General features: G+C 42.2%; 1 non-coding gene across 1 annotated transcript; it reads left to right on the top strand.

Annotated features, from left to right (window-relative positions):
- Positions 1-735: 735 nt before the first annotated feature.
- LOC144455080 (U6 spliceosomal RNA) lies at positions 736-837 on the top strand. Its single transcript, XR_013483743.1, has one exon. It is a non-coding gene; the product is annotated as a U6 spliceosomal RNA (small nuclear RNA).
- Positions 838-14,706: the final 13,869 nt, after the last annotated feature.

The raw sequence follows: 14,706 nt of genomic DNA, 5'->3' as shown, positions 1-14,706 counted from the left end.
TTTATTTTCACTAAAATTCCACTGAAATTTAGCATTTCCTTCAGTTATTTAAAATCACGATTCTGTGAAGGGGTCTATAGACTTTACTAGATTCCAAAGGGATCCATGAACATAAAAAGGTTAAGCACTCCTATTTTAGATAATACCCCACTTCTTGCTTATCAAAACTGGCTTCTCTTTAAGTCTTCAATATTTGATTCTTTAGCTTCTCATCCTTCCTGGGCTCACTTTGCCTGTAGAATATTTATTTTATAGGATCCTACCTATCCTTCATCTGAACACCTTGATATCTGGTCTCTTAAGATCTAAGATAAGATTATTCCCAGGTTTTGGTTTTTCTTTATCCCTGATTCTAAGATGGAATGGTCATTTACCCCTCAAGGTTCTCACCATTCCCACTCCAGTAGCCAATTTTTATTAAAAAATCAGACTGAGAATAGAATTTCCTAGAGAGAGACAGAGGCACAGAGACAGACATCTCCAGCAACATCCAGATACTCAAAGTCCCACATCACTATTATATCCTGACTCTGTGTCAAGCTTATGATCTGTTTTCTGACTTCAATTATTTCCTCCTTCTGTCCTGATTGTGCTAACTCAAATGACAAAATTGTTTCTGCTTTGGTCTCTGTTGACCTTCATCCAAGTCTTCTCCCTCCTGGTTCCTGGATTCCTTCTTAATTTCAAATGAATTAATTAATTTAATTAATTAATTTAAAATGCAATTAAAATAACTTGCTTCAGCAGCGCATATACTAAAATTGGAACGATACCAAGAAGATTAGCATGGCCCCTGTGTAGGGATGACATGTAATTTGTGAAGCGTTTCATATTTTTACAAGTACTCTGTGGGAGTGCACTTCCTTCTCAAAAGCTGGATGGAGCTGTGGCTGAGGCCCACCTTAGCAAACTGAATGTGAAGCTGATGGAAAAACAGTCCCAGGATCTGGGCTTCCCCTTTAAACCTGACCATCACCAGTACTAAGTTCTGGCCAGCTCAAAGACTCCAAGTGACCAACCATGTCTTCTTGCCTATTCAGCCCCTTCTGCACAGAGTAATCAATGGGATCTAGGTTTGAAAAAAAATACTATTAAAAGGGGAGACATTTGGGACTGGGGGGTCCTTCCCTGACTTCCTTAATTCCTACTACATAACCAGTTGCCTATACTAAGATTTCTTAGGTTATGAAGCTGTTCATAGAATATGTTCTCTAATGCAGTGGTTAACTATGTTCTAGTATTTAAAAGACTCTCACCTGGGAGAGGGATTCAATTTTTGATGCTTTTCCCAGGAGCAGTGGTAGAAGTTACAGAAAGTGACATTTAGGCTTAAGGTAAAAATTAATTTTCTAGCAATGGGAGCTGTCCAAAAGAGGCATGAGCTATCCTGGGAGGTGGTAAGCTCCCACTCAGTGATATTCTAGAAGCAGAGCCTGGATTCCCACTTGTCAGATATGTTAGAGAGAGGATTCTTGTTACACACAGGTTAGCCTATAGGGCCCCTGAGGTTCCCTCCAATTTCTGTATCTTGAGGGTCATAGTATAGTGCCCTGCACACAATAGGCACCCAATGAATGCCCAAGCAACTCATTTGCTGTTTGGTTATACAATTTGCTCCAGACTCCCTTGTATTCCTCCCTTCTGAATTAAAAAAAAAAAAAACCAATCAGGCACAGAATTCTTTCCATGTGTCCTAATTCCCAGCTTGTTCTGTCAATACATCAAGGTTATTTGAATACATGCAATCCAGCAGGTAACAGAATGTCAATCTCAGCAGACTCCAATTAGAAATTCCTGGGCCAACAGGGCCCTTGGGCACCTGATATTGCATAACATAAAACTGTAATCAGCTGGATGGACTAGCTGGGTTCACCAGGCATAAATCTTGCTGGAAACTGCAGTCTCTAACAGATGGCCACTCTGGGAGAGGAGAAGGAAGACCTTCCTCCAGAGCAGCCCCAAAGAACAATCTCTCCACACGTCTGAGGCTGGACCTATTGGGAATATTGCCCCCCAAGAGTCACCCAAAAAGAATCTGAATGGGCACAAGTGACTTCAGGAAATCCTGGGAGAGTGGAGGGATTAATGAAAAAGCACCTGGTAGGTGCTCACTATGCCCCGGGGATACAAAGTTAAAAAGCAAGAGAGTCACTGTCCTCAAGAAGCTTACCTTCTAACAGGGGAAGACAACAGAGGCAGGGGAGTAGTGGCCAGGAAGAGTATTTTGGTCTTGGATGACACAGAATGGCGAGTGGAACCATAGGGCAAAACTGAGTGACATGTCCTTTCTATAAATGGTAGTGTTGATTTGACTACTGATCTCAGAGCTAGTGGTGGTTAGGGGGGATGGGCAGAGGGAAGAGGATACTAACAGTCTGAATCTCTATCACTCTCTCTGTCTCTTTTCTCTCTTTGTCTCCTCTCCCCTTCTCTTCCCCCTCCTCACCCTCCTCTTTCTCTCCCAGATATTGCTGCAAAGTAAATATAAAAGCCTGGACAACTCACCTAAGGCCACATGGTGACTCCATAGCGACTACATTCGATCAGCCTTGAAAGACCACCTAGCCTCCTTTCTAGCCACTAGTGGTGGCCTTGTGAGCTAGTTGAAAGGCAGCAGTGGGGAGGAACTAAGCATTTATGTAGTGTCTACTATGTTCTTAGCACTTTACAATTATTATCTTATTTGTGCCTCATAACAATCCTGGGAGGTAGGTGCTATTATTGTCTGCATTTTACAGAAGAGGAAACTGAGGCAGCCAGACATTAAGTGACTTGCCCAGGGTCAAATATCTAGTAAAGATCTGAGGTTGGATTTGAACTCAGATGTTCTTGACTCCATTGCCCCACCAGCTGCTAGAGCCCTCATCCTGTCAAGGAATCTTGGTGCTGTTTCCCACATATTAGCGACATCCTGCAATCATGTCCAAATGGGCATGCTGCAGTGAAGCATCATGGGAGCTGTCAGTTTCAGCATTTTTAGGTAACTATTTTTTTTTTTTTAATCAGGGAGCCTCTGGCCTTTACTGCAGCAACAGCTTCTCTATCAATTGGGTTTTAGCCTTTGGACATTTTCCCGATAGTAAATTTGCAGCAGGGCTTTAAAAATTATTTTGCTTTTGGCTTCATTCTTTAAAAAAGGTACATTTTATTGATGCCTTTGCCTTTGTTTTTGCTTCATTCTATTTCACTCTCTCATAATCGTAGTTGTCTGTCTCCCTCCCCTCAGCACAATTTTTTGTAGTGGATTGATTTCTCTTAGGTAGCTGGTGTCAGAGCCTCACTCCTGATACAAATGGCTTGGTTACACTTTAAGGACTTCTCGATTATGTGCTTTATTTGCCCCTACCTAGTGGAATTTGGGAATTTCTATATCTGGCACTTCCCCTCATGCCCAGGGTATTATCATCACTTCCGCCCCTCCTTCACCAAGGTATTATTACCAGTTCCCCCCCACCCCCACCCCCGCCAGCAATCAGGTTCACCAGGCATTAAATCTGGTACAGGCTTTGTTTATACACCTAAGGACATACAAAGCAATTGTGCTCACAGGGTTAAAAGAACTCATTTCCCCCCTTCCTGTGGTACCCATTTTATTGGAGGCAATGCCTCAAGTAGGTTCAGAGTTTTCAATGCAGCAAGCTCTGGTGAAATATAAAACACAATCAAGGCCAACTTTCTTTACTAAGAATTAAAAGAATCCATTAAAAAACAGACAAGATTAAATGAATATTACTTGCCTTGGCCTGGAGAATCAACCCAGCAAACTGGCAGGAAAGCATTTCCCTAAGGGTGGTGAGAGAGACAAGTTAAAACTTGACTTTAACTCTTCCTGCCCTGTGCCTTTTATGCTTCAGGATGCCAGGAAACCAAAAGACCATCTTTCCCCCCCCTTAAGGGACTGTTCCTACCACACCCCAGAGACTTTTACCCTCCTTGACTTACAGTCCTACCTCGGGTGGGGCCCCAGTGAGGGAGAAGGTCAGCGTTTCCACCCCATTGTCTCCTATAACTCACCATCATAGCTTTGTTCCCGAATGACATCCACTGCCTGTCCTCCCTCCCACCTGCCTCCCCAATAACTGTCCTCAATTCCTGGCAAATATCGGGGGTCCCTCTTGCTGTAGTTATAGTGCTACTCCCAGGAATTTGCCCAGGGTCTCAAGCCAGTGCAATGATTACCCTAGTGCCTCAGGTGAATACGATTACTCTTTCCCCTCCCCACCCCCATACCTCCAGGCAATAGCAACAAAAATAAGAATAGACTTGAAGGCTTGCAATGTTCTTTCCTTACCACAACCCCCTGAGGTAGGTGGCCCTGGGATTATTATTGCCTCTTCACAAATGGGAAGGGGGAAGCTCTGAGAGGGGGCGTGACTTGTTTACAGTCACACAGCTAAATGTCCCAAAGCCCGGGACCATAGTTTTAGAGCTGGAAATGGAGTCTTTGAGAGAATAGTAGCTTCTTAAGAGTAGCGATTGTTTAATTCTTTTGTACGGGGGTCCCCAGAGCCTAGCCCTGTGCCTGGTACTGATATCTTTTCACGTATCCAAATGACAAAACTAGCCCCCACTTTCAAGCTTGGTCTGTGAATGCATCAAGGTTATTCAAATTTAGGTGATCCAATAGGTTATGTTAATCTCAGAAGATTTTATCAATCACTCAATCAACAAACACTTATTATGTGCCCACTAAGTGCCAAGTATTGTTCAAGGCTCTAGGGATACCAAAGCAAAAGTGAAACAAGCCCCATGTCAAAGAGCTTATGTTCTGTTGGAGGAGACAATATTTTCCTTGGGCAGGCAATTCTTTCTTTTTTTTTTTTTTTTTGCGGGGGTGGGAGTGGGAGATAGACGCTGGTAGCTAGTAGGCTCAGGAAAGACCTCCTGTAGAAGTCTGTGCTTGAGCAAATTTTGAAGGAGACTAGGGATTCTGAAGAGAATGAGCGAGTGCTTTCTATGCATGGAGGACTGACATTGCAAAAGCATGGAGGTTAGAAATAGGTGCCACTGAATGAGGAACAAAAAGAAGGCCAGTTTGTCCCACAGGGTGCTGGAAGGAGACTAATGTGTATTATTAAGTCTGGAAAGGTTGGCTGGGTCCAGTCCATGAAGGGTTTTCAAGTGCCAAATAGATGAGTTAATAGGGAGCCATTGGAATTTATTGAGTAGCGACATGACATGGTCAGATCGGAGGTTTAGGGAAATCATTTTGGCAGCTGTGATAGCTTGGGATGGGGAGAGGCTTGGGGGAGGGAGACCAATTAGGAGGTTAGTACAATAGTCCAGGTGAAAGGTGATGAGGGCCTGAAGTAGGGGGGTGGCTGCGAACAGATGAAGAACGGTGAATGTCAAGAGAAGGGAACAGATGAGAGAGGTGGAGATCATAAAGCAAGACTTGGCGACTGATTGGATCCCTGTGGGGTAAGTGAGAATGAAGAGATAAATATGGTACTGAGGTTGTGAATCGAGGTGACTGGAAAAGCAAATACCTTTGACAGAAACAGGGGAGTTGGAAAGAAGGAAAGGTTTTTGAGGAAAGGAAATGAGTTCTGTTTTGGACACGTTGAGTTTGATATGTTTGAAATTTCCAATAGGCAATTGGTGTTGCAGGACTGAATTCTGGTGAGAATGATGAGGTTTCCAAAAGAGAGACTATAGAGCAAGGGTTCTTTTTAAAAAATTACTCATTTATTTTTAGTTCTCAATATTCACTTCCATAAGATTTTGAGTTCCAAATTTTCTCCCTCTCTCTTGCCTCTCCCCACCCAAAGATGACATGCAGTTTGATATAGGCTTTACATATACATTTGTATTAAACCTATTTTTGCATCGGTCATGTTGTAAAGAAGAATTAAAACCAATGGGAGAGACCACAAGAAAGAAGAAACAAAAAAAGAGAGAGAGCAAATAATATGCTTTGATCTGTATTCAGACTCTACAATTCTTTTTCTGGATGTGGATAGCATTTTCCATCATGAGTCTTCTGGAGTTGTCTTGGATCCTTGCATTGCTAAGAAGAGATATGTCTATCAAAGTTGGTCATTGCACAATCTGTTACTATGTATAATCTTCTCTTGGTTCTGCTCATTTCACTTAACATCAGTTCATATAAGTCTTTCCAGCCTTTTCTGAAGTCTGCTTGCTCATTATTTCTTATAGCACAATAATATTCCAATACATTTATATACCACAACTTGTTCAGCCATTCCCCAATTGATGGGCATCCCCTCAATTTCCAATTCTTTGCCACCACAAAAAGAGCAGTAGAGGAAGATCCACAAATACCCAAGAGATCCATGGATATATTTCAGGGAGTCCATGAACTTGGTTGAGAAAAAAAATTATATCTTTTTTTTTTTATCACTAATCTAACTGGAATTTATCATTACCTTTGATTATTAGTTGCTTTAAAAATACTGTTCTGGGGCAACTAAGTGGCACAGGGGATGGAGCAACTGGCCCTGGAGTCAGGAGGACCTGATTTCAAATCTGGCCTCAGACACTAGCTGTGTGACCCCAGGTGAGTCTATCTGCTCCAACATCCTGTCTACCTGTCTACTACACTGTGCTGTCTAGGCAAGCTATTGGACAATGAGTGTCTTTTGATGAGATCTACATCTGAATGGGGGCCCTGCCTGTCCTTACAGGGGTAAGGAATAACTCATTATCCCTCAATTTGGGTTGTCCAGATTTGGCCCAGCCAATGATGATTAGGCCAAAATGTTGTGAAGTCAGTGATATTTGTCATGGCCTTGATTGTACCAGAAGGGTGCAAGGCCCTCCACCATAGCACCCTTTCTGGTCTTGAGCCTGCCTTCCTGCCAACGTCCCAAGCTACTATGCTTCAGCCCTTTCTCCATTCCCATCTTCCCCTGGCTTATGCCTCATATTTCATCAGGGCCTCTTGAGGGCACTGGTGAGCTGTGCTGATAAATGAATCTGATCCATGGGTTGTAAACCAGTTAAGAATTGATGTGTTCCCTTCTCAGGAAGCATAGACTCAAATGGTAGGGATTTCAGGTACCCGTGGAAGGTGGTGAGGAATAGATTTGCAGTCTATGGTCTGGGAAGGAGGGCTTTCAAAATCCCTCAAATAGACTACTTCTTCTGCCTGTGTTTTTCTGTAAGCTCATAGAAAGATAGAATTTGAAAGTATCTAAAGATTATCTAGTTTAACCTCTTTATTTTACAGTCAAGGAAACTGAGGCTCTGAGAGGGAGACTGACTTGTCCGAGGTCATACATCTAGTTAGCAGCAGAATGAGAACTGGAACCCAGGTCTTTTACCTCCCAACACAGGGTTTCTTCTACTGTAGTAATATCTACTCATTATTAGGCCAGCCTTTAAGGCAGGTTTGCACAACCTTTGGCCCACCAAAGGCAAAAGGCAGGATGAAGTTTGTGCAGGCGTGCTTTAAGGTTTATAAACCATGTTTTCACAACATCCCTGTGAAGTAAGTAGTGGATGTGTTATCACCATTTTGCAGATGAAGAAATTGAGGCTCAGAGAGGTTGTGATAAAAAATAGCAGTTAGGTAAACATTTGCATTGGAATTCAAATCCACATTTTCTGATGTTGAGTTCAGCCCTCTTGCCCCACCAATCCATGTTCAGGCACTGGGGATGTTTAGGTTGGAGAAGAGAAGGTCCCACCCAATGTCCTCAAGTATTTAAAGGACTACCATGTTCTGCTTAACCCCACAGGGCAAAATTGGGCCCATAGGTAGAAGTTACAAAGGGGTCAACTGAGGCTGGATGTTGGAAACACTTTGGAACAATGGAAGCCGTCCCGAAGTGGAATGAGCTGCTTTTTGGAAGGTCATGGGTTGCCCTTCCTGGGAGAGCTTTGAGAAGAGGCTGGACAACTACTCATCAGCTATCTTATGGGGATTCCTTTCAAATATAGATTAGATTAAATGGATCCTGAGGTCCCTTTTGACTCCAAGTTCTGTGATTTTGTGATTCTGTGACTCGGTGGATTATTTTGGTGTGGCCTTACCTACTTTGGGTTAGTCTTGACTAACACAGCTGACTCAGCTCAGCTGTGGATAGCTCCCCCTGAAATTCCCAGTAACATGCCGTGGGAGACTTAAGGATGAGCTTCAAGGGCACCTTGGCCCTTGGGGCAGAGTCCTAAGCTGCTAAAGGAGCAGGATTTCAGGAGGATATGTTCTTGGCCAATGCCCTTCTTTGAAGCATTGCAGCCCCAGATGAGAGGGATGTTGTTGTTTGGGTCTCACTCAGATTTGTGTGAAGTCTTGCCCCCCCCCCCCCAATATGTCTGTACCTCGCTGGAGAGAGCACGAGTCCAGCATGGCCCTTTGTCAAAATCTGTCAACAGGCGCCTAATGCAGAGACAAATGAGACCCAGAGGCTGGTGACTACAGAGGCATTTTGCTGTCAAAGCTGTCATTCTAGGAAATTATAGACTATGGACTGAAAGTAAGATTATAGGCTTAAACAACTTCCCCCCACCCCACAACAGCCTAAGCAATGTCCCAGTGTCCAGATGCTAAATTTGTTCCTGGTCATTAAAAAATGAAGTTAATGCTTTACAATTAGGAGTTCCAAAGCAGCCTTTAATTTAGATTCCATAAAACATTGAGTGGGGCTTCAGGGCAGGCAGCGAGCTGGTATTAAAATGTGACTAGAGGCTTTTAGAGCCCAGCCATGAGTTCAGATGGGGTGCAAGGGCCATTGTAATTGCAAGTCATTAGCATGTGATGGGCAGGCATTGTCCTGAGACATGCAGTATGCCTCATTTCCATAGCAAATACCACTGGCCACATGGCCAGCATAGGTCATATGGAAGCTAAGATTCAGGATAAGCTAGACAAAGTTTGGTTTCCTAAAGGAAAGGGGTTTGCTCGAAGTCCATCTGCTAGGCAACAGAGCCTAGGCTTTGGTCTAGTCCCATACCTTGGCCTGCAATGGGTGAACTGATACTTCCATAGTGCAGTAGCCACATGATCTTACCTATGTGGGCACTGCTTCCAGTGGGGCATGTCCTAACCTATCTATTCCTCCCCATCCAGTGCAACTCTCATTCATGTAATCCCTGATGAATCTGCCATGGCACTAGAGGTCCTCCTCTGGTTCTTTTAATGTTTTGTGGTTAACAGTGCATGCAGCACACTGGTAGTTCATATGTTAACCCTCACTCTTGAAATTCACATCGCTGGCCCATCTCCTTTTCTGGTCCTGCATGTCCTTATGTCTTATGGCTTTGCTACTAATGAACTCTTGTTTATGACCCTGATCAGGCTACTTCATCTCACTTGGCTTTAGCTTCTTTTTCTGTCCAAATGAGGTTGACCAAGATGATTTCTAACGTCCTTTCCAGCTCTAAATCTCACAATTCTCTGATCTTTTCTGCAAATCACCAGTGTAGCTCTTTGAGTCACCTGCCTTTTGGATTCTTCTGAGTCTGTGGTATTCCATGAGTTGTAGCCATATATACAGTGCACTAGCAGGATGTTGATAGTAAAGAGTCTAGCTGAGAGTAAAGAGGACTTCTATGCCAGGGAGCTGCTTGAGATCATTGAAACTGTTACATAATTTTCCAAGAGCAATCCAACTTCATCTCCTTCTTGCCTTCTATTCTGGGCCTAGTTTATTGACCTTCTGCAGTGCCCTCCAAGATTGAGTTAACTGATGAACTAACTAGCTCTATGGTCTGTTCATCCAACTGCAGGTAGCAATTTGGGTAATATGAACCTCCATTTTAAGGAAGGGCCCCTGGGCCAGCTATGTTCTCTCCTTAATTCCTCCCTGGCCCTCTTCTAACTTCTTTCCATCATGTCCAAGCAGCCTTCAGACCCTGGAAGCTGCTTTTTGCTACCATATTCTAGCAGTCTTCTTATCTGGGAAAGAGTTCTCTTTCCCTGTGGTACCTTCCTCTGACTGGTTATTTCCACTTAAAACATTCATTTTTAAGAAAGGGCCCCCAGACCAGTCATGTGCACTCCTTCATTCCTTTCCAGGTTCAGCTACAGACTTCTTTCTTCCCTAATCCTCCATGGAGTACCTCCCTTTCCACTTTCACCTGCATTTTCAGCTCCCCTTTAGGTATAGTTTCTCCCCATTAGAATGTAAGCTCCTTGAGGGCAGGGACTATTTTTCTTTTTGCTTGTTTTGGTATCCCCAGCACAGTGCCTGGCACATGCTAAATGCTTAATAAATGCTTGTTAACCTGACTTGACATGTGAATCCTTCATCCACTTGCTTTACCCTGTGTGGATGGCTGCTCTAATAACTTTAGAGTTGCTGTGGATGTCAACACATAAGTAAAAAGAGTTTATATTCAGGATCAGTCTTATGCTTCAGTGTCCTTGAGGGGACTTGAGAGGTTCCAAAGTTATCTCCTTTACTGGTCTGCCATAATGCCTGAAATTCCACCATTATGATATAATTAATATATAATTAGTATATAGTGATCCTACTCCTTGCTGGCTCCCCCAGTAGTCTGTACCCTTTATCATCCCCACTCTCTTCTTGTTTATTGGCTGCTTCTCTACTGTCTACAAATGTGTACATGTCTTCCCCATCCTCAAAGAACCCTGCTGATCCATCCATACCCACTAGCTATCCTCCCATATCTCTTCTCCCTTTTGTGTTGAAACTCTTTTAGATCATCTACAATAAATGCCTCCACTTCATTGTTCTTGACCTCTCTAAAGCCTTTGACATTGTTAATCATCCTCTCTTCCTTGATATTCTCTTATCCCTAAGGCTCTCACCTGGTTTTCCTCCTACCTACCTGATCACTCCTTCTCAGTCTCCTTTGCTGTATATTCATCCAGGTGGTGCCTACTAACTACAGGTATTACTGTCAAGGGTACAACTATTCTCTCAGCTATCCAAGTCCTCAGTCTCAGGGTAATCCTTGACTTTTCACTCTCTCACCCTACCCCTCAGTTCAATCAGTTACCAAGTCCTATTGATTTTATTTTCATTATGTCTTTTGATAATACTTCTTTCCTCTGACACTGACATGAAAATGAATAGAGTAAATGAAAAAAAAGTATGCTTTGATCTGCATTCAGAGTACATCAATTCTTTATCTAGATGTGGATAGCATTTTCCTTTGTGAGTCCTTTGTACTTGTCTTAGATCATTGTATTTGCAGGGAAGAGCTGAGTCATTCATAGTTGATCATCACACAATATTGCTGATACTGTGTACAATGTTCTCCTGGTTCTGCTTATTTCACTTTGCATCAATTTATACAAGTTTTTCTAGGTTTTTCTGAAATCTGACTGCTCATCATTTCATATTGTACATTTGTATTCCACTACATTCATATACCCCAGCTTGTTCAGCCATTCCCCTGATGGGTATCTCCTCAATTTCCAATATTTTGCCATCATGAAAAGAATTGCTATAAATATTTTTGCACAGGTATATCCTTTTCCCTTTTGTGTGATCTCTTTAGGATATAGACCTAGTAGTAGTATTGCTGGATCAAAGGGTATTTGCAATTTGGTTGTCTTTTGGGTATAGTTACAAATTGTACTCCAGAATGGTTAGATCAGTTCACAACTCCACCAACAGTGCATCAGTGTCCCAATATTCCCATATACTCTCCAAATTTATCATTTCCTCTTTTGTCACATTGGCCAATCTGATAGGTATGAGGTGAAACTTCAGAGTTGTTTTAATTTGCATTTCTCTAATCAAAAGTGATTTAGAGCACTTCTCCATATGCCTATATATAGTTTTGATTTCTTCATCTGAAAACTTTCATACACTATGACCATTTATCAATTGGGGAATGGCTTGTATTCTTATAAATTTGACTTAGTTTTCTATATATTTGAGAAATGAGGCCTTTATTGGAGACATTTGCTGTAAAGATCGTTTCCCAGCTTTCTGCTTTCCTTTTAATCTTAGTTGTATTGGTTTTGCTTGTGCAAAAGCCTTCTAATTTAAGATAATCAAAATCATCTATTTTACATTTTGTAATGCTCTCTCTCTTGTTTGGCCATGAATTCTTACCTTCTCTGTAGATCTGTCACCTCCTTAGTTTCTTTCTTGTTTATTTTTTGGTTGGATTTATTAAGTTCTGAGAGGGCACAGTTGAGGTCCCCCACTAGCATAATTTTGCTGTCTATTTCTTCCTGTAACTCACTTAACTTCTCCTTTTAGAATTGGGATGCTATACTACTTGGTGCATATATGTTTAGTACTGATATTACTTCATTATCTGTGATACCTTTTAGCAAGATGTAGTTTCCTTCTTTATCTCTTTTAATTAGGTCTATTTTTGTTTTTGCTTTGTCTGAGATCAGAATTGCTACCTTTGCTTTTTTTTTTTTCACTTCAGCTGAAGCATAATAGATTCTGCTCCAGCCCCTTTACTGTGTGTGCCTCTCTGCTTCAAGTGTGTTTCTTGTAAACAACATATTGTAGGATTCTGGTTTTTGATCCACTCTGCTATCCATTTCTGTTTCGTGGGAGAGTTCATCATCCCATTCACAGTTATGATTACTAACTGCATATTTCTCTCTATCCTATTTTTCCTCCTGGTTGTCTTTACTATCCTTTCATTCTTTCCCTCTTCAGTAGCATTTTGCTTCTGTCTACCACTTCCCTTGGTCTGCCCTCTCTTCTGTCAGTCCCCCACTCCTCCTCTACTTAATCTCCTCCCCTCCTACTTTCCTGTCAGGTAAGATAGAGTTCTATATTCAACTGATTGTGTATATTATTCCCTCTTTGAGACAATACTGATGAGAGTATGATTCAAGCGATGCCATCTCCCACCCTCCCATCTTTCCCTCCACTGTAATAGGTTTTTCCACGCCTCTTCATGTGAAATAATTTACCCCATTCTACCTCTCCCTTTCTTCTGCACCCAGTGTATTCCTCTTTCTCATCTCTTAATTTTTTATGTCATTCCCTTAAATTCACCTTATACTCATACCTTCTGTCTATGAATATTCCTTCTTGCTGTACTATTAATGGTATAATTTTAAAGAATTATAAGTATCATCTTCCCATGTAGGGATGGAAACAGTTCAGTTCCACTGAATCTCTTGTTTTCTTTTCTCTTTTTAGGCTTCTCTTGGTCTTCTCCTTATGAAAGCTTGAAATCCTTCTATTTCATTGAGTAACCATTTTTTCCACCTTGAAGTACTATACTTAATTTTGCTGGGTAGGCGATTCTTGGTTATTGTCCTAGCTCCTTTGCCTTCCAGAATATCATGTTCCAAAAACTCTGATCCTTTATATTGCAGCTTCTAAGTCCTGTATAATCCTGATTGTGTCTCCTTGCTATTTGAATTGTTTCTTTCTGGCCACTTGCAGTTTTTTTTTTTTTTTACTTGACCTGATAGTTCTGAAATTTGGCTATCAAGTTCCTTGAAGTTTTTATTTTGGGATCTCTTTCCTGAAGTGATCAGTGGATTCTTTCAATGTCTATTTTGCCCTCTGGTTCCAAGATATCAGGACAGTTTTCCTGGATGATTTCTTGAAAGATGTTGTCCAGGTCTTCCTTTTGATAATAGCTTTCAGGTAGTCCAATGATTCTGATATTGTCTCTCTTGGATCTGTTTTCCAGGTTAGTTGTTTTTTGCAATGAAGTATTTTACATTTTCTTTTATTTTTTACTCTTTTGAATTTGTTTGATTCTTGATGTCTCATAGAGTCATTAGCTTTCACTTGCCCAATTCTAACTTTTAAGGAGTTGTTTTTCCTCAGTTAGCTTTTGTACTTCCTTTTCCATTTGGCCAATTTTACTTTTTAAGGAGTTGTTTTCTTCAGAGGATTTTTGTATCTCCTTTTCCATTTGGCCAATTCTACTTTTTAAGCAGTTGTTTTCTTTTTCTAAGCTGTTGACTCTTTTTTCATAATTCTCTTGCATCACTTTCATTCTTTCTCCCAATTTCCCCCCTAGTTTTCTTATTTGATTTTTAAACTCCTTTTTGAGCTCTTCCATGAATTCTTTCTGGGCTTGAGACCACTTCCCATTTTTCTTTGGGGCTTTGTTCACAGGTATTTTAACATTGCTGTCCTCTTCTGAGTTTGTGTCTTAATCTTCCCTTTCACTATAATAACTTTCTATGGTCAGATTCTTCCCCTTCCCCTTCCCCTTCCTCCTCTTTCTCCTCTTTCTCCTCTTCCTCCTCTTTCTCCTCTTCCTCCTCCTCTTCTTCTTCCTCCTCCTCCTCCTCCTCTTCTTCCTCCTTCTCCTCTTCCTCTTCTTCCTCCTTCTCCTCTTCTTCTCCTCCTCCTCCTCCCCAGTTTTTTGGCCTTTCCCCCCCTTTTCTTTTAAATTCAAGCTCTGCTTCTGGGGTGGAAGGTGCACTGTCTTGGGCTTCTTGTGCTCGAGGCTGCAGGCCCTGGCTGTTTACCTGGTGCTGCACTGATGTTGCCCTGAGGCCCAGGGGGGACCCTCATATCTGGTGCTGTACTGAGGGGGTAGGGGGTAACTGGTGCTGCTGGAAGCTGAAGGGGTTCGGCAGTTTACCTGCTGGTGAGCCGAGATCCAAGTCCTGGCATCTGGCATGTGCTGAGACTGGTGGGGTGTTTCTGCATTTCCCTGGGGCTGCACTGAAGCACGTGGCAGTCTGGCTGCTGGTGGCTACCTGTTTACCCAGGGCTATGCTGAAGCCTGTGGTGGTTCTTGGAGCTGGAGTCTGCTCACTCCCCTGGCTATGCTGAGGTACTGGTGTTGGCGTTTGCCTGCTCTACCACACTGGGGCTCAGG

The sequence above is a fragment of the Phascolarctos cinereus genome, unplaced genomic scaffold (assembly GCF_003287225.1).
Source record: "Phascolarctos cinereus isolate Bilbo 61053 unplaced genomic scaffold, phaCin_HiC Scaffold_8;HRSCAF=390, whole genome shotgun sequence".
Classification (NCBI taxonomy): Eukaryota; Metazoa; Chordata; class Mammalia; order Diprotodontia; family Phascolarctidae; genus Phascolarctos; species Phascolarctos cinereus.
Note: the sequence above shows the minus strand (reverse complement) of the source record. Positions and strands in the feature narration are given on the sequence as shown.